This window comes from Stegostoma tigrinum, chromosome 16 (genome assembly GCF_030684315.1).
Source record: "Stegostoma tigrinum isolate sSteTig4 chromosome 16, sSteTig4.hap1, whole genome shotgun sequence".
Classification (NCBI taxonomy): Eukaryota; Metazoa; Chordata; class Chondrichthyes; order Orectolobiformes; family Stegostomatidae; genus Stegostoma; species Stegostoma tigrinum.
Genome location: NC_081369.1, coordinates 3199018 through 3218814, shown reverse-complemented (window position 1 = coordinate 3218814; position 19797 = coordinate 3199018). Strand labels below are relative to the sequence as shown.

Genomic DNA, 19797 nt, shown 5'->3' with positions numbered 1-19797 from the left:
TACAGTTCCCACTCCAGCGTGTGTCAACCACAGAACAGGACAGGGCACAGCACAGAGTTAGATACAGAATAAAGCCTACTCCATACTGTCCCCATCAAACTTTCTCGGGATAGGAATAGCACAAGATTTGACGCAGAGTAAAACTCTCTTCACTCTGTCCACATTAAATATTCCCAGGACAGGGCCAACATTGTGTTTGGTACAGAGCAAACCTGCTTCTATTCTTTTAAATTGAAAGTAAAGCTAACTCTATACCGTCTCCATCAAACGCTCCCAGGACAGGGATAGTACATGGTTACATATAAAGTAAAGCTCCTTCTGCTCTTTTAACCAGAAAGTAAAGTGCCCTCTATGCTGCCCTGATCAAACATTCCCAGGCGTGTACTCATCACCTGAAGAACACACTCCTAACCACAGTCAGTTCTTTTCATATTCCTGGTATTACTCTATTTGAGTGAAAAATTTGAGATGCTGAATTTGAGCCAGTAGCTGTGGTGAACTGAATGGTGATCGTCCAAAGCCATTATAGAATCTGTTCGTCCAAAGCCATTATAGAATCTGTCTAATCAGAGGGAGCAGCTCAGTTCATGTGAAAAATTCACAATGAAAGAGACAAGGGTGGGAGCCATATGTCTTAAATTACACTGGGAGGAAGTGGGTAGGAGAGGACTCTGGAAATATTGATCTCATTTGTGCAAACATCCTTGAAGGAGCTATGTCAAAGATAGGCCAGTAGGATAGCTTTAACCCATACAGGAAAAATTGTGCCAGGACAGGTGTCAACTGAAGTCTTAATGCTAGGAACAGTCTGGGCTGAGATGAGGAGAAATTTCTTTATTCAGAGGTGGTGAGCCTGTGGAATTCTCTGCCGCAGAAAGCAGTTGAGTCAAAAACACTGAATATTTTCAAGGAGGAGATTGATATAGATCTTAGGGCCAAAGGATGTGGGGAGAAAGTGGGAACAGGGGACTGTGTTAGAGGACCGTGCTGAATAGCAGAGCAGGCTCGAAGGGCTGAATGGCCTGCTGCTGCTCCTATTTTCTATCTTCCTATATTTGCGCTGATTTGGAAAACTCAACATTGCGGAAGGCGGATCACCTTGGAGTGATTTGACTGAAATGTTTAAGGAACGCTTAGTGAGTAGCCATTAGAGCATAGAGTGTTCATGTACTGACTTTAACAAGGAATTTGATGAGACTTGGCATAAGATGTGGCATCAAAAGGAGCTACTTAAAGAATTGAAAAGGAAGAACTGTGGTCACTGAGCAGCACTCATCACCAGCACACTTGCAAAGTGCTCAATCAGTAGAAATCTTCATGAGAAGTGAAATCAAGCCTTTTCTGAAAAGCCTCATTACATCTAATGAGGTGAAACTCAAAGTGTTCCTTTCATCTGATAAAGGATAAATCACTGCCATTTTAAAAGAGAACTTTTCACTTTCAGTGTCTGAAATTACTTTTTAAACTGTCCCCGGGACAGGCGGTAATGTTCATTATGAGCCAGCACCGTTAGTCCCATTCAGCTATGATTGTTACTAACTCTGGGGCTCCAGCATTTTATTCTGTCTCTGGTACTGCAATCCCACATGATCATTTTTTTTGCATTAGATTTCCACTAGCAACACCCAGATTCAATGCCGCTTCTAACACCCAGGAGTGGACCTTATGCACCTTATTAGGGACAGAGCAACCTTCTTTATTCAGCATCAATACAGTGAGGAGCTGGAGGAACACAGCAGGGCCAGGCAGCATCAGAGGAGCAGGAAAGTCAACGGTTTGGGTCGGGACCCTTCGTCAGGACTTTATTTACTTTACTGCTGAACGATATTTCAGGAATCATAACCCACAGCCTGGAATCACAATTCCAGGTACACGTTGGCCTTTCCACTGTTTGAAAAGGACAGAAAATAGCTCTGTGGACAGAAATGGGGAGGCCTTGTGGTATTAATCCAGAAACTCAGCTAATGTTCTGGGAGCCCAGGTTTGAATCCCGCATAGGTAAATCGTGGAATTTCAATTCAGTTTAGAAACAGGATCCGGAATGAAGAATCTACTTACATTAAACAATTTGCTGATTGTCAGGAAAAACCCATCAGACTCACTGACATCCTTTAGGGAACGAAATCTGCCATCCTCACCCCGACTGGTCTATATGTGACTCCAGACCCACAGCAATGTGGTTGACTCTCAGCTGCCCTCTGAAATGGCCTAACAAGCCACTCAGCTCATAGGCAGCTAGGGATGGACAATAAATGCTGGCCAGTGAATGAAAAAAAGGAAGAAAGTCTTCAGTTGAGTCTTTATGCGTGAAATGCACGAGTGTACAGCAGGGTTTTCAGTGAGAACGATCCAAGCTTTCTGCTCTGCATACTGTGGAAAAGAACAACCACACAATGTTCTGGTGACTAACTCAGTCTCCATCTGAGGAAGCATGACCGGACCCCTGATACATTAACTCTGATTTCTCTCCATGTATGCCACCAGACCTGCAGGGCTTTTCTGGCAACTTCTGTTTTCGTCTCAGCCTCCAGCTGCCTCCTCGGGCAGGCCCCAAGGGAATGTTTCGAGGCCGAGCAGAAATGCGGTGCCCTGTTCAATATTTATCCCTCAACTAGTGTCGCTGGGACAGCTGATCTCGTGGTGGAGATGGTGATGATGTCTGTGGGATCTTGCTATGCACCTCCCGGCTGCAGTATTTCCTACCCTACATTGACAGCCGTGGTTCCGTCAGCCGTCGACGGTGTTCGGAATGTTGTGGAAAACGCTGCGGAAATCCTTTGCTCATTCCCGTCCATTAATGGCTGCGTCTGCTAGAGGTTCCCCTTCTGAGCTGCTCTTCTTGAAGCCAGGTCCCAGCCACCCACAGCACACCAAGAGTAGGACAAGAAGGTGCTTCCTGACTCCATCCTGCCTACCGTCTGGGAATTGAACCCTGTTTTGTTGGCATTGATCTGATTCCCGCCAGCCCCTTGACTCCTGCCGCTCACCATAGAGTTCTGAGTTGCTGCCGAAATAGACACTTTTCCCTTCATGGTGCAGTTCGGATGGTGATGGAGGAACTTCAATTTCTTTCTGAAGTGGGGTCACTGGACTCGAAACGTTGCTTTCACTCCATAACGGTGGCCCAGTGGCACAGTGGTTAGCACTGCCACCTGACAGCGCCAGGGTCTCCCGGGTAATTCGATTCTGGATGATTGTCCACATGGAGTTTGCACATTCTTCTGGTGTCTGTGTGGGTTTCCTCTGGATTTCCTCCACTGTCCAAAGGTGTGCAGGTTAGGTTGGATTGGCTGTGCCTGGGTTAGGTGCGTTAGCCATGGGAAATGCAAGGTTCCTGGGATAGAGTAGGGAGGTGGGTCTGGGCGGGATGCTCTTTAGAGGATCAACATGGACCAAGTGGGCTGAATAGCTTGCTTCCACACTGTAGGGATTCTATGGATGACCAGGAATCTGCCCCATTCTTACTGCTTGATACTGGCATGTGTTGGAAGAACTTACATAGCCAGTGCTCAACTTTTTTGGGTGCATTGAGAACACAACTGCTATTGTGGTATTGCTTGTTGAAGGTTAGTCATCCCAGCTCCAGGACATCTCTGCAGGAGTTCCTCAGGGTAGTGTCCTAGGCCCAACCATCTTCAGCTGCTTCGTCAATGACCTTAGAAGTGGGGTTGTTCACTGATGACTGCACAATGTTCAGCATCATTCGTGACTCCTCAGTTACTAATCTGATCAGGTCCATATGCAGCAGGATCAGGAAAATATCCAGGCTTAGACTGACAAGTGGCAAGTAACATTCATAATATATCAATGCCAGCAACGGACCTTTTCCAACAAGAAAGAACATATCCATTGCCCCTTGACAGTCACCATCACCGAATCCCCACTCTTAGCACCCTGGAGTTTGCCATTGACCCAAATTGAACTGGACTCATCGTATAAATACAGTGGAGTCACGGTGAAGTCAGAGGCTAGGAATGTTGCAATAAATTACTCATTTCCTGACTGCTTAAAGCCTCTCCATCATCCACAAGGCACAGTTCAGGAATGTGATGGAATACTCTCCAGTTGCTTGGATGAGTGCTGTTCCAATAACAGTGAAGAAGCCTGACACCATCCAGGACAAAGCAGCCCGCTTGATTGGCACCACATCCACAAACATCCACTCCCTCCACTATCAACACTCAGTAGCAGCAGTGAGTACAGTCTACAAGATGCACTGCAGAAATTCACAAAAGATCCTCAGACTGCACCTTCCAAACCCATGACCACATCCATCTGGAAGGACAAGGGCAGCAGATACAAGGAAACACGATCCCCTGCATGTTCTACTCCAAACCGCTCACTATCCTGACTCGGAAATACATGGCAGTTCCTTAATTGGCACTGGGTCAAGATCCTGGAATCTCCTGACAGCATTTTGGTTTATCTATACCAAATAGCATGTAGCAGTTCAAGAAGACAACTGACCACCACCTTCTTCAGGGCAATTAGGGAGCGACACCCACATCCCATGAGTGAATTTTTTAAAGATTGTGGAGCGAGACTTGAACCCAGAGCCTGTGTTCCAGAGGCAGAGATAGCTACATATGGGAATCACATTGTTTCATTCTCAAGATTAGCCCCTTCCAAATGTACCTGGTTGACAGGGTTTAATGTGCTGCTCACTTTCTTCTTGTACAAAATACAACTGACACCCCTCATCCCAGTCTTAGCCTAATACAGCAGAACTGGATAGGTTCAGGTCAGAAATTTCTTTGCAAACACCATCCAATTTTACTTGCTATTGACATCTGCGCTCTGAGTCTGGTCTGATGTACAGTTAAATCAGTTGGACATGTGAACAGCCCACGAGATGAGGTTCTGTATTTGATGCTCTGAAATGTTTATCACAGTCCCTGAATCAAAGAATCCCTACAGTGTGAAAACAGGCCCTTCGGTCCAAAAAGTCCACACTGACCCTCAGAACATCCCATCCAGACCCATCCCCCTATAACTTAACTAATTGACACATCCCTGAATGCCGTTGGCAATTTAGCATGGCCAGTCCACCTAAACTGCACATCTTTGGACTGTGGGAGGAAACCAGAGCTCCCCGAGGAAACCCACACAGACACAGGGAGAATGTGTAAACTCCACACGGACAGTTGCCCGAGGCTGGAATCAAACCTGGGTCCCTGGCACTGCGAGGCAACAGTGGTAACGGCTGAACCACCGTGCTGCCCCAGAGTCAGGGTCAAGGACCCACCTCAATGAGCAACCCACTGTGTGCCAGGCTGCGCCACCTGCTGTGTTGTTTATGGCTGTTAAAACCAGAGAAAATAAATAATTGTCATTAATCTCTCAATTAACAATTTTAATCTCAGTTAATCTTGGCTCTAATTGCACAGTTAATTGGTACAGTTACTGCATCAGTCTCTCTCTCAAATGTGTTTCATTGCTGAGTCTGCTATTAATACACAGAATGATATAGAAAATAGGAACTCAGCAGATTATTACAAAAAATATTCTTGTGATAACGCTGCTCAGTTTGACATTAAATATAATTAATCAACTTTCCATCCAATTAACTACAAGACAGTTTTAAAAATAAGTAGGTCCCACATTCACCAGCTCTTTCCAGTTGCCTGGAATTTTATTTGAGTTTAATCTGTTGAATATTGGCCTACATTAGCAAAATTAACATTCATATTTGCTTCGCAGAATCTCAATATTATTACAATGCAGAAAGAGACCATTCAGCCCATTACGAGCATCATTACCTAGTACCTCTTGCCTCTTTCCCCATATTTGCTGCACACAATTTCTATCCCAAATAATCATTCAATGCTCTCTTGAATGCCTCATTTGGCAGCTCCATCTCATTTCCAGACATTACATTCCCCAACTTGCCCAATTTTCACCTCTTTTTCTTTCTTCCACTTATGGCCTGTCCATAAGGATGGCTTTCCATTCGGCTTTTCCCTTCATCAAAAGTAATCTGGCGTCTTTCTATCTAACCACTTCACTCCTCACCTTCCTACCCTTGTACCATCCAGCATTAAGGGCAAAACCCTGTCTTTATATCATATTTCTCACCCCAGCTCCAGCGTGTTTCCCTTTTGATGCAGCAGTGCTGATGAGGACAGTGCAGAGAATTTGCATAGAAATCGTGTCTTTAATATGCAAGATGAAAAGAAAACCCAAGAGGAATGCTCAGTAAAATAAGGAATAGAGCTCCTTTGTTGTTTGAACCCTGGTATAATTTTGAGTGGCAGTTATTATTAATGTGCTGGAGTTTTAATCGCCAGAAAACAACTGCCAATTAACGTAGCTGTTAAGACATTTACTGATAGTTCCTCGTGTAATTTGAATGGAATGACATCCCCCAGAATGTCAAGTGTTGAGAGGTCAAAATGAGTGAAGTGCCAGAAATTTTGAAGAGCCAGGGGCTCCAATCTCCTCCTGTGACAACAAAATTATGAAGGCTGATTGTGATCCAAATGGGGATAGTTTGGGAAAAGGGAATGTGCAACGAGACCTGTGTGTCCTTGCACACCAGTCACCAAAGGTAGAGCAGGCAGTGAAGAAGGCAAATTATACATTGGCCTTCATAGCAAGAGGATTGGAGTACAGGAGCAAGGATGTCTTGCTGCAATTGTGCAGGGTCTTGGTGAGGCCACACCTGCAGTATAGTGCGTGGCTTTGGCCTCCTTACCTGAGGAAGGATGTTCTGGTGATGGAGGGATTGCAGCAAAGGTTTTCCTGATTCCTGAGATGGTGGGGACTGATGCATGGACAGAGATTGGATCAATTAGGACTAATATTCGCTGGAGTTTGGGAGAATGAGAAGGGATGTTATAGACATCTATAAAATTCTAACACGACTAGACAAAGGAAGGGCGTTCCCAACAGTTGGGGGGAGTCCAGAACCAAGGGCCACAGTCCAAGGAAATGAGGTAAGCCATTGAGATGAGAGAACTTTCCTCATCCAGAGAGTGGTGAGCCCATGGAATTTGCTACTGCAGAAAGTAATTGACATTAGAACATCACAGGATTTCAAGGAGTTGCAAATAACACTTGGTGCTAAAAGAATCAGGGATTTGGGGAAAAGTGGGAATGATCAATGGAGTCAGGTGACCAACCATGATCATATTGAATAGTAGACTGTGGGGCTGAATGCCCTACTTGTACTTCTACATTCTATGTTTCTTCATTGCCAAAACGTGGGGAGAATGTAAATGGACACAAATTCATGGTTTCAGTGGGAGTTCAGGAGAATCTGAATGGGATTTCTAAATATTTGTGATTTTTCACAGCAACCTTCTTCCCATTACTCTTGTATCTGAGCTGTTGGCTTGCAAGGAAAACTAAACTGATGCTCACGCCTTCAGGAATTAAACACTTTCATGTAGAATGTAGCGAACGAGACATTTTATGAGTTAAATAATTCAACTTTGATACCATAGGTAAAAATCCATTTCGAGAAAAGGATTTCAGTTGCCCCAGTCTAAAATCGCTGCAGTGACCTGTCAGCCAACTTCTGTGGGATCTTGCAAATGCAAAAAAAAATTGGGACTGTTGCTGGGCACATATGGCTGTTCACTGCCCTGGGTTTGCAGTTTTCCATTTGGAATCAAGATAGTCTCTAACTGATAATAAAATGTGAGGCTGGATGAACACAGCAGGCCAAGCAGCATCTCAGGAGCACAAAAGCTGACGTTTCGGGCCTAGACCCTCCATGAGAGAGGGGGATGGGGTGAGAGTTCTGGAATAAATAGGGAGAGAGGGGGAGGCGGACCGAAGATGGAGAGAAAAGGAGATAGGTGGAGAGAGTATAGGTGGGGAGGTAGGGAGGGGATAGGTCAGTCCAGGGAAGACGGACAGGTCAAGGAGGTGGGATGAGGTTAGTAGGTAGGAGATGGAGGTGCGGCTTGGGGTGGGAGGAAGGGATGGGCGAGAGGAAGAACAGGTTAGGGAGGCAGAGACAGGTTGAACTGGTTTTGGGATGCAGTGGGTGGGGGGGAAGAGCTGGGCTGGTTGTGTGGTGCAGTGGGGGGAGGGGACGAACTGGGCTGGTTTTGGGATGCAGTAGGGGAAGGGGAGATTTTGAAACTGGTGAAGGCCACATTGATACCATTAGGCTGCAGGGTTCCCAGGCGGAATATGAGTTGCTGTTCCTGCAACCTACGGGTGGCATCATTGTGGCACTGCAGGAGGCCCATGATGGACATGTCATCTAAAGAATGGGAGGGGGAGTGGAAATGGTTTGCGACTGGGAGGTGCAGTTGTTTGTTGCGAACTGAGTGGAGGTGTTCTGCAAAGCGGTCCCCAAGCCTCCGCTTGGTTTCCCCAATGTAGAGGAAGCCGCACCGGGTACAGTGGATGCAGTATACCACATTGGCAGATGTGCAGGTGAACCTCTGCTTAATGTGGAATGTCATCTTGGGGCCTGGGATAGGGGTGAGGGAGGAGGTGTGGGGGCAAGTGTAGCATTTCCTGCGGTTGCAGGGGACGGTGCCGGGTGTGGTGGGGTTGGAGGGCAGTGTGGAGCGAACAAGGGAGTCACGGAGAGAGCGGTCTCTCCGGAAAGCAGACAGGGGTGGGGATGGAAAAATGTCTTGGGTGGTGGGGTCGGATTGTAGATGGTGGAAGTGTCGGAGGATGATGCGTTGTATCCGGAGGTTGGTGGGGTGGTGTGTGAGAACGAGGGGGATCCTGTTTGGGCGGTTGTGGCGGTGGCGGGGTGTAAGGGATGTGTTGCAGGAAATGCGGGAGACGTGGTCAAGGGCGTTCTCGATCACTGTGGGGGAAAGTTGCGGTCCTTGAAGAACTTGGACATCTGGGATGTGCGGGAGTGGAATGTCTTATTGTGGGAGCAGATGCGGCGGAGGCGGAGGAATTGGGAATAGGGGATGGAATTATTGCAGGAGGGTGGGTGGGAGGAGGTGTATTCTAGGTAGCTGTGGGAGTCGGTGGGCTTGAAATGGACATCAGTTACAAGCTGGTTGCCTGAGATGGAGACTGAGAGGTCCAGGAAGGTGAGGGATGTGCTGGAGATGGCCCAGGTGAACTGAAAGTTGGGGTGGAAGGTGTTGGTGAAGTGGATGAACTGTTCGAGCTCCTCTGGGGAGCAAGAGGCGGCGCCGATACAGTCATCAATGTACTGGAGGAAGAGGTGGGGTTTGGGGCCTGTGTAGGTGCGGAAGAGGGACTGTTCCACGTAACCTACAAAGAGGCAGGCATAGCTGGGGCCCATGCGGGTGCCCATGGCCACCCCCTTAGTCTGTAGGAAGTGGGAGGAATCAAAAGAGAAGTTGTTGAGGGTGAGGACGAGTTTGGCTAGGCGGATGAGGGTGTCGGTGGAGGGGGCCTGGTCGGTCCTGCGGGACAGGAAGAAGCGGAGGGCCTTGAGCCCATCTGCATGCGGAATGCAGGTGTATAGGGACTGGACGTCCATGGTGAATATGAGGTGTTGGGGGCCAGCGAATTGGAAGTCCTGGAGGAGGTGGAGGGCGTGGGTGGTGTCACGGACGTAGGTGGGGAGTTCCTGGACCAAAGGGGAGAAAATGGAGTCCAGATAGGTGGAGATGAGTTCGGTGGGGCAGGAGCAGGCTAAGACGATGGGTCAACCAGGGCAGGCAGGTTTGTGGATTTTGGGAAGGAGAGGTAATTGGGCCGTGCAGGGTTGGGGAACAATGAGGTTGGAGGCTGTGGGTGGGAGGTCCCCTGAAGTGATGGGGTCATGAATGGTGTTGGAGATGATGGTTTGGTGATCGGGTGTGGGGTCATGATCGAGGGGGCGGTAGGAGGTGGTGTCGGAGGGTTGGCGTCTGGCCTCGGAGATGTAGAGGTCAGTGCGCCATACTACCACTGCGCCACCCTTGTCTGCGGGTTTGATGGTGATCGAGAATGCCCTTGACCGCGTCTCCCGCATTTCCCGCAACACATCCCTCACACCCTGCCCCCGCCACAACCGCCCAAACAGGATCCCCTTCGTTCTCACACACCACCCCACCAACCTCCGGATACAACGCATCATCCTCCGACACTTCCGCCATCTACAATCCGACCCCACCACCCAAGACATTTTTCCATCCCCACCCCTGTCTGCTTTCCGGAGAGACCGCTCTCTCCGTGACTCCCTTGTTCGCTCCACACTGCCCTCCAACCCCACCATACCCGGCACCTTCCCTTGCAACCGCAGGAAATGCTACACTTGCCCCCACACCTCCTCCCTCACCCCTATCCCAGGCCCCTAGATGACATTCCACATTAAGCAGAGGTTCACCTGCACATCTGCCAATGTGGTATACTGCATCCACTGTACCCGGTGTGGCTACCTCTACATTGGGGAAACCAAGCGGAGGCTTGGGGACCACTTTGCAGAACACCTCCGCTCAGTTCGCAACAAACAACTGCACCTCCCAGTCGCAAACCATTTCCACTCCCCCTCCCATTCTTTAGATGACATGTCCATCATGGGCCTCCTGCAGTGCCACAATGATGCCACCCGTAGGTTGCAGGAACAGCAACTCATATTCCGCCTGGGAACCCTGCAGCCTAATGGTATCAATGTGGACTTCACCAGTTTCAAAATCTCCCCTTCCCCAACTGCATCCCTAAACCAGCCCAGTTCGTCCCCTCCCCCCACTGCACCACACAACCAGCCCAGCTCTTCCCCCCCACCCACTGCATCCCAAAACCAGTTCAACCTGTCTCTGCCTCCCTAACCTGTTCTTCCTCTCACCCATCCCTTCCTCCCACCCCAAGCCGCACCCCCATCTACCTACTAACCTCATCCCACCTCGTTGACCTGTCCGTCTTCCTGGACTGACCTATCCCCTCCCTACCTCCCCACCTATACTCTCTCCACCTATCTTCTTTTCTCTCCATCTTCGGTCCGCCTCCCCCTCTCTCCCTATTTATTCCAGAACTCTCACCCCATCCCCCTCTCTGATGAAGGGCCTAGGCCCGAAACGTCAGCTTTTGTGCTCCTGAGATGCTGCTTGGCCTGCTGTGTTCATCTAGCCTCACATTTTATTATCTTGGATTCTCCAGCATCTGCAGTTCCCATTATCTCTAGTCTCTAACGGATCTGCTTTACTTTGATGAGAAATCCTGCAAGATACAGCAACATCGTGGAGTTGTATGGGGAAGGAGAAGAGAGAGATTCCAACAACATGAGCAATTGCTCTTTGGTAGTTTTTTTCTTAAATTCATCGTATTTACCCTTTTGTTTTAAAGTGGTATGTATCAATCAAGGCGTAAAAAAAAGTCTGCAAAGATCTGCTTTTATAATACAGTGTTTGCAAAGATAAAATGCCGATAAGCTCCTTGGGAAAATCTAAGGTTCAGAATGATCAGTGCTGCTTTGGAACACTCAGGGGTTAAATCTTCAGTGACATCTTTGTTGAATCATTCCATTTGTGTCTCCACAAATTCACTGAATTCGTGGCACAGTGTCTCAGTGGTTAGCACTGCTGCCTCACAGTGGCAGGGACTTGGGTTCATTCCCACCATCGGGTGACTGCCTATGTGGAGTTTGCACATTCTCTCTGTGTCTGTATGGTTTTGCGCTGGTTTCCTCCCACTGTCCAAAGATGTGCGGGTTAGGGTAGATTGGGCATGCTAAATTGCCCACAGTGTCCAGGGATGAGTAGATTGGCCATGCTGAATTGCCCATAGTGTCCAGGGATGTGTAGGTTAGGGGAGCTTGGGCATGCTAAATTGCCCACAGTGTCCAGGGATGTGTAGGTTAGGTGGTTTAACCATGAAAAATGCTGGGTAGGGGGTATCAGTTGGTGTGGACTTGTTGGGCTCAATGGCCTACTTCTGTGCTGAATTGATTCTATGAGCTGATATTCTACCCCTCTTTGCTACTACAGACACAGATGGCTGTGTTCTTTTCCTGCTGCCTGTGTTACAGTGTGATGACAGGAGTCTTTGCTGTGACTCTTCGTTCTACAGCATTGTCATCCACAAATATGGTATTACCTTGCATTTTCTTCCACAATCTGAAGCAAAAACTATAATCACAGAATTATTGTATCACACAGCGCTGAGGGAGTCCTCTAGGCTCTTTGTGTTTGTGCTGACTGTTTGAAAGAACAATTCTATTAGCTCCAAATCTCTGCTTTCATCCCAGAGTTATGCAAATATCTCTTTTTGTTAGGTTTACAATTGGCTCTGCTATTCTGCTGTCTGCTTCCACCACTCTTTTTGACAATGTATTCAAATCTGTAACAACTCACAGCATTGAAAAAAAATCGCTCATCGTCAATTCCAACTGCACACCTTCTGCATTCATTTTGCCAATAACCTTGTCCAAACAGAGGGGACGTGTAGCGGTATGCCTGGCAGGTCAGTGTGTCGGCTTTCTTGGTGAAGTGAGGCGCTCGATGTCCTTCTCGCGGAACGCCTCCTCCTGATCGGGGGCTCACTGTCGAAATTAGCCCCCGACCTCCTCCTCACATCGCCTCTCCCTCCTTACCACACTCTTTATTCACCTCTCTGCTATATCACTAAACAGGGTTAGAGAAGATAGTCAATAGTCCATTGGTTTTGACAAGCATTGATTTTTATTTAAACTTTGTAAAATGCTAACTACAGCCTGGCCAAAACTTCAGTTACAGTAGAGAATGGAAAGAACTGTCTCCTTGTAATCAAATGATCAAACATCACTTTCCAATTACCTCATTTACAGATTCCCGTTAACCCTTTATCTCTTCTGGCCAAGATAAGAGAGCTCCATACTTATTGAGCTCCTGGCACTTTGATATATGCATCTGCATGTGTCCCAGCAATGGCCACAGTTATGAAATTTTATTGAGAGCGACAACTATACTCCCTTAATTACCTGCTGCTACTTCTCCACCATCTTACCTCCAGTCCATTATCGGGTCAACACATATCTATAGTTCTATAACGTATCCAGTGATGGAAATTTCCCACCAGCAACATTTCTACTGCTATTTCTTATCACCATCCACACTAATTGCACATTTTGACAAATAAAATCATTCCTCAGTACTAATACTCATCCTTCATTAACCAGTTTTATTCTTCCTAACCTTCTAAAATGTCAAACACCATTGAATATTCATATCCCAGTCTTGGTCACTTTGCCTCTACATCTTTATAATGCCTATTTATCTTATTATTGTTTATTTCCAGTTGTGCTTTCACTTCAGCCACCTTGTAATAACATTGTGTTCATTCAGATAAAGAGCCTTTAATTCTGCTCTTTTACCACTTTAACCTTCTCTGACCTTAATGTCTGTTGCACACTTTTGCTTGTACACTCTGCGTCTTCCTAACTCTGCTTATTGTGGTGTTTCCTCAGAGGCCAACTTCACGGTAGTTTGTGATTTTAAGAGTTGTTTGAGGTAGTTCTCTGCCACCAATTTTCCTTGAGTTTTCTTTGTCTCAAGCCTAGTTAGTAATTAGTGGTAGAGAACACACCATGGTGAAGTATCTGCAGAAGAGGGACTGTACTAACTGTATTAAAACAATAGGCACAACTATATTTGGTCAGGTGTACTTATTTGAGATAGACAGATTTCTATTCATTAAGGGGATCAAGAGTAATGGGGTAAACATAGGGAAGTGAGGATGAGATTGTCAGATCAACTGTGATCGTATTGAATAATGGAACAGATTTCTACTCCAGTGTCTTATGACTTTATGGTCTCTTAGCACCTTAGGGAGCGGATACAGGCACAAGTACTCCCTAAAAAAGCTAAAGCAGAACATTTTGCCTCCACTGCATCTAAAATTGATAGAATGGGTGAAACCAATGTAACTTAAATATTCTCATCCCTTCAGAATCGTTGCCTTATGCGACAGCTATCATTACCCATATCACTGCACTGCATTGTTGCCCTGCCCTTTCTGCTTACCTTCCCAACTCTCCTCGCAGGATGATTAAAAAGGTGTTTAGCAGGAGTGTGAGATGGAATTCAGTCTGGACAAATGTGAGGTATTGTATTTTGGTAAAACAAACAAAGGTAGGACTTATACAATTAGATGTAGGGCCCTGGGGAGTGTTGTAGAACAGAGAGACCTGGGAAATCAGGCACATAATACTTTTAAGTTTGCATCACATGTAGACAGGGTGGGTAAGCAGGCTTTACCATATTCACCTTCTTTGCTCAGACCTTTGAGAATAGGGATTGGGACATCACATTGAGTTTATATTTGACTTTGGTGAGGCCTCTTCTGGAGATACTGTGTCCAGTTCTGGTCGCCCTGTTATAGGCAGGATATTATTTGGCTGGAGACAGTTCAGAAGAGATTTACCAAGATGTTGCCAGGAATGGAGGGTTTGAGTTATAAAGATGAGCTGGAACTTTTTTCAATAGAATTTAGGAAGTTGAAGGGTGATTTCATACAGGTTTAAAAAATCATCAGGAGTATAAATGAGGTGAGTGGCAAATGTATTTTCTCTAGGATGGGGAATTTCAAGTCTAGGGGGCACTTTTTAAGGTGAGAGGGGCAAGATTTTAGAAAGACATGAATGTGACATTTTAAAACAGGGAGTGGCTCGTGTGTGGAATGAACTCCCAGAGGAAGTGGTGGATGTGGGTACAGTTACAACATTTAAAAGACATTTGAATAAGTACAAGAATAAGAAATGTTTGGAGCGATCTGGCTCTAGCACAGGCAGGTGGGACCAGTTTAGTTTGGGATTATGGTCGGCATGGACTGGTCAGACTGAAGGGTCTGTTTCCATGCCGCATCACTCCAGGACTCTCTGACTTCCACACCACCCTCTTTCCCCAGGTACTTCATGAATCAAAATCCATTTCTCCTCCTCCTCCATTTGAACTCGCTGGTTTCATTTACCCTGCGCCAATCACTTGAGACCCAGGTAGCTATCCAGAGGTTATGACCTTTGCAGTTGAGTGTTTCACATTCCTCAGTAGAAACTCTTTCTCAGTCTTACCAATGCTGATGATGCCCACATGGACAATGATGACTGGATCTTTCCTCTCCCATTCTAAATCCCTCTGCAACCTTGAGGAGATGTCCTTATCCCGAGTACTCAGCAGGCAACGCACCTTTCAGGGATCATGTTTTTACCTATAGTTAACAAATCTCTCTCATAATATTGCCCCCTAATATCCTCTCTTACTACCCTCACCTAATTGGTGCTGTAGTCAGTTTGCTCATCATCAGCTGCCCACACAAGCTGCAGAGTTCTCGAGTCAGGGTCTATCGTCTCCTTCATTGCTTGCTTTTTGGTCTCTGTACACGTCCTACGTGTACTCACTTCCTCCTGAAGTGGAACATGGGCCAAATCCGAAATAGCTGGCCTCAGAGGGATGTCTGCTTCCTGGAACAAAGTTACCCAGGTAACTTCTTCCCCCGCCCCCAGCCTAATGCATCATTATGTCCAAGCTCAAATTCCAGCTCATCTACTGGTAACTGATGCTCCTCGAGTTGCAGGCTCTTCCTGCAGATGTATTTATTCAGGATGACACCAGTAACCAAAAGGACCCAAATACTGCAGCTGCAGTTCAATATCCACACTTGCCACTGTTATTATGTTTATCTTAACTAACTGGTTTTCACATTCGGAAATATCAACTAACTGCTGTTTCTAGTTCCACCAAGTAGTTTAACTCCGTAACCTGAGATAACAAGGTGTAGAGCTGGATGTACACAGCAGGCCAAGCAGCATCAGAGGAGCAGGAAAGCTGACTTTCGGGTCTGGAAATTTTTTCTGAAGAGGGTGCAGATCTGAAACATCAGCCTTCCTGCTCCTCTGATGCTGCTTGGCCTGCTGTGTTCATCCAGCTCTACACCTTGTTATATCAGATTCTCCAGCATCTGCATTTTGAGCCAATTCCCTCTGTTTGACCTGCTGCCTGCATTTAAAGGGAGAAAAACATAAAAATTCACCAAGCGATCACTCAGCTGCTCAACGAACAAAAAAAAAATTAAGAATTAGCTTCTGGATCCTGAAACAAAGTATGAAAAGCAGCGCTGTTCCCTCTGTCTATCAAATTTCTAAGTTAGCACTCATATCCAATTCCTTGTCATGTGCTGTGCTCGCACACTCGGCGCACTCAGAAAACCCTGTCTGCTTTCATAGAGAACTGAGATCCCGGCCCTGAAGATGCTATTGTGCAGCTAATAAAATGTGGGGCTGGATGAACACAGCAGGCCAAGCAGCATCTCAGGAGCACAAAAGCTGACGTTTCGGGCCTAGACCCTTCATCAGAGAGGGGGATGGGGGGAGGGAACTGGAATAAATAGGGAGAGAGGGCGAGGCGGACCGAAGATGGAGAGTAAAGAAGATAGGTGGAGAGGGTGTAGGTGGGGAGGTAGGGAGGGGATAGGTCAGTCCAGGGAAGACGGACAGGTCAAGGAGGTGGGATGAGGTTAGTAGGTAGCTGGGGGTGCGGCTTGGGGTGGGAGGAAGGGATGGGTGAGAGGAAGAACCGGTTAGGGAGGCAGAGACAGGTTGGACTGGTTTTGGGATGCAGTGGGTGGGGGGGAAGAGCTGGGCTGGTTGTGTGGTGCAGTGGGGGGAGGGGATGAACTGGGCTGGTTTAGGGATGCAGTGGGGGAAGGGGAGATTTTGAAACTGGTGAAGTCCACATTGATACCATATGGCTGCAGGGTTCCCAGGCGGAATATAAGTTGCTGTTCCTGCAACCTTCGGGTGGCATCATTGTGGCAGTGCAGGAGGCCCATGATGGACATGTCATCAAGAGAATGGGAGGGGGAGTGGAAATGGTTTGCGACTGGGAGGTGCAGTTGTTTGTTACGAACTGAGCGGAGGTGTTCTGCAAAGCGGTCCCCAAGCCTTCGCTTGGTTTCCCCAATGTAGAGGAAGCCGCACCGGGTACAGTGGATGCAGTATACCACATTGGCAGATGTGCAGGTGAACCTCTGCTTAATGTGGAATGTCATCTTGGGGCCTGGGATAGGGGTGAGGGAGGAGGTGTGGGGACAAGTGTAGCATTTCCTGTGGTGGCAGGGGAAGGTGCCGGGTATGGTGGGGTTGGAGGGCAGTGTGGAGCGAACAAGGGAGTCACGGAGAGAGTGGTCTCTCCGGAAAGCAGACAGGGGAGGGGATGGAAAAATGTCTTGGGTGGTGGGGTCGGATTGTAAATGGCGGAAGTGTCGGAGGATAATGCGTTGTATCCGGAGGTTGGTAGGGTGGTGTGTGAGAACGAGGGGGATCCTCTTGGGGCGGTTGTGGTGGGGGCGGGGTGTGAGGGATGTGTCGCGGGAGATGCGGGAGACGCGGTCAAGGGCGTTCTCAATCACCGTGGGGGGACAGTTGCGGTCCTTAAAGAACTTGGACATCTGGGATGTGCGGGAGTGGAATGTCTTATCGTGGGAGCAGATGCGGCGGAGGCGGAGGAATTGGGAATAGGGGATGGAATTTTTGCAGGAGGGTGGGTGGGAGGAGGTGTATTCTAGGTAGCTGTGGGAGTCGGTGGGCTTGAAATGGACATCAGTTACAAGCTGGTTGCCTGAGATGGAGACTGAGAGGTCCAGGAAGGTGAGGGATGTGCTGGAGATGGCCCAGGTGAACTGAAGGTTGGGGTGGAAGGTGTTGGTGAAGTGGATGAACTGTTCGAGCTCCTCTGGGGAGCAAGAGGCGGCGCCGATACAGTCATCAATGTACCGGAGGAAGAGGTGGGGTTTGGGGCCTGTGTAGGTGCGGAAGATGGACTGTTCCACGTAACCTACAAAGAGGCAGGCATAGCTGGGGCCCGTGCGGGTGCCCAGTTCATCCACTTCACCAACACCTTCCACCCCAACCTTCAGTTCACCTGGGCCATCTCCAGCACATCCCTCACCTTCCTGGACCTCTCAGTCTCCATCTCAGGCAACCAGCTTATAACTGATGTCCATTTCAAGCCCACCGACTCCCACAGCTACCTAGAATACACCTCCTCCCACCCACCCTCCTGCAAAAATTCCATCCCCTATTCCCAATTCCTCTGCCTCCGCCGCATCTGCTCCCACGATAAGACATTCCACTCCCGCACATCCCAGATGTCCAAGTTCTTTAAGGACCGCAACTGTCCCCCCACGGTGATTGAGAACGCCCTTGACCGCGTCTCCCGCATCTCCCGCGACACATCCCTCACACCCCGCCCCCACCACAACCGCCCCAAGAGGATCCCCCTCGTTCTCACACACCACCCTACCAACCTCCGGATACAACGCATTATCCTCCGACACTTCCGCCATTTACAATCCGACCCCACCACCCAAGACATTTTTCCATCCCCTCCCCTGTCTGCTTTCCGGAGAGACCACTCTCTCCGTGACTCCCTTGTTCGCTCCACACTGCCCTCCAACCCCACCATACCCGGCACCTTCCCCTGCCACCACAGGAAATGCTACACTTGTCCCCACACCTCCTCCCTCACCCCCATCCCAGGCCCCAAGATGACATTCCACATTAAGCAGAGGTTCACCTGCACATCTGCCAATGTGGTATACTGCATCCACTGTACCCGGTGCGGCTTCCTCTACATTGGGGAAACCAAGCGAAGGCTTGGGGACCGCTTTGCAGAACACCTCCGCTCAGTTCGTAACAAACAACTGCACCTCCCAGTCGCAAACCATTTCCACTCCCCCTCCCATTCTCTTGATGACATGTCCATCATGGGCCTCCTGCACTGCCACAATGATGCCACCCGAAGGTTGCAGGAACAGCAACTTATATTCCGCCTGGGAACCCTGCAGCCATATGGTATCAATGTGGACTTCACCAGTTTCAAAATCTCCCCTTCCCCCACTGCATCCCTAAACCAGCCCAGTTCATCCCCTCCCCCCACTGCACCACACAACCAGCCCAGCTCTTCCCCCCCACCCACTGCATCCCAAAACCAGTCCAACCTGTCTCTGCCTCCCTAACCGGTTCTTCCTCTCACCCATCCCTTCCTCCCACCCCAAGCCGCACCCCCAGCTACCTACTAACCTCATCCCACCTCCTTGACCTGTCCGTCTTCCCTGGACTGACCTATCCCCTCCCTACCTCCCCACCTACACCCTCTCCACCTATCTTCTTTACTCTCCATCTTCGGTCCGCCTCCCCCTCTCTCCCTATTTATTCCAGTTCCCTCCCCCCATCCCCCTCTCTGATGAAGGGTCTAGGCCCGAAACGTCAGCTTTTGTGCTCCTGAGATGCTGCTTGGCCTGCTGTGTTCATCCAGCCCCACATTTTATTATCTTGGAATCTCCAGCATCTGCAGTTCCCATTATCTCTGATACTATTGTGCAGCTAGTTTCCTGCTACACTAGGGTGGCAGGAAAGTGGGTCAAGCTTGGAATCAGACCAGCTGCGATCTTACAGAATAGCAGGGCAAGCTCAAGGGACCAAATGGCCTACTCTTACTTCTGTTTCTAGTGACATTTTGTGACCAAGTTCTCAATTTCTGGTCTGTGCTGGGTGCCTGATAATACTTGCAGAAAGCTCTGACAGCGAATGCATGTGTGTGAGTACAGAATATTGTCTTGGCAGCAATTCTGTTCAAGGCCAAATAGCTGGACACCTTCAACCAGCTGTCATTTCAGAGAGCTGATATCCAACTTCATGATGCCTCATTAATTCAGCATGATGGCCCTTTCCAATACGGGTCTGATAGAAAAGTAAGATCCCTGTGTGGATTTACTGCATCTCCCAAGTTACTCCGGGATGCTTTGAGCCCGATTCATTGCTTTCCAAGGTATCATCACTTGTAATGTAGGAAAGACAGCAGCAAGCATGAGCACAGCAAGATCCCACATACAGCGATGCTTTGAAGGCCTGACTGCGTTCTGTCTGGGTGGAGGAATTAATATCAG

General features: G+C 48.2%; 1 protein-coding gene across 2 annotated transcripts in view; it reads left to right on the top strand.

Annotated features, from left to right (window-relative positions):
* Nucleotides 1–19797, top strand: part of necab2 (N-terminal EF-hand calcium binding protein 2) — a 127098-nt gene that overhangs the window by 80235 nt on the left and 27066 nt on the right. The window lies entirely within an intron of this gene.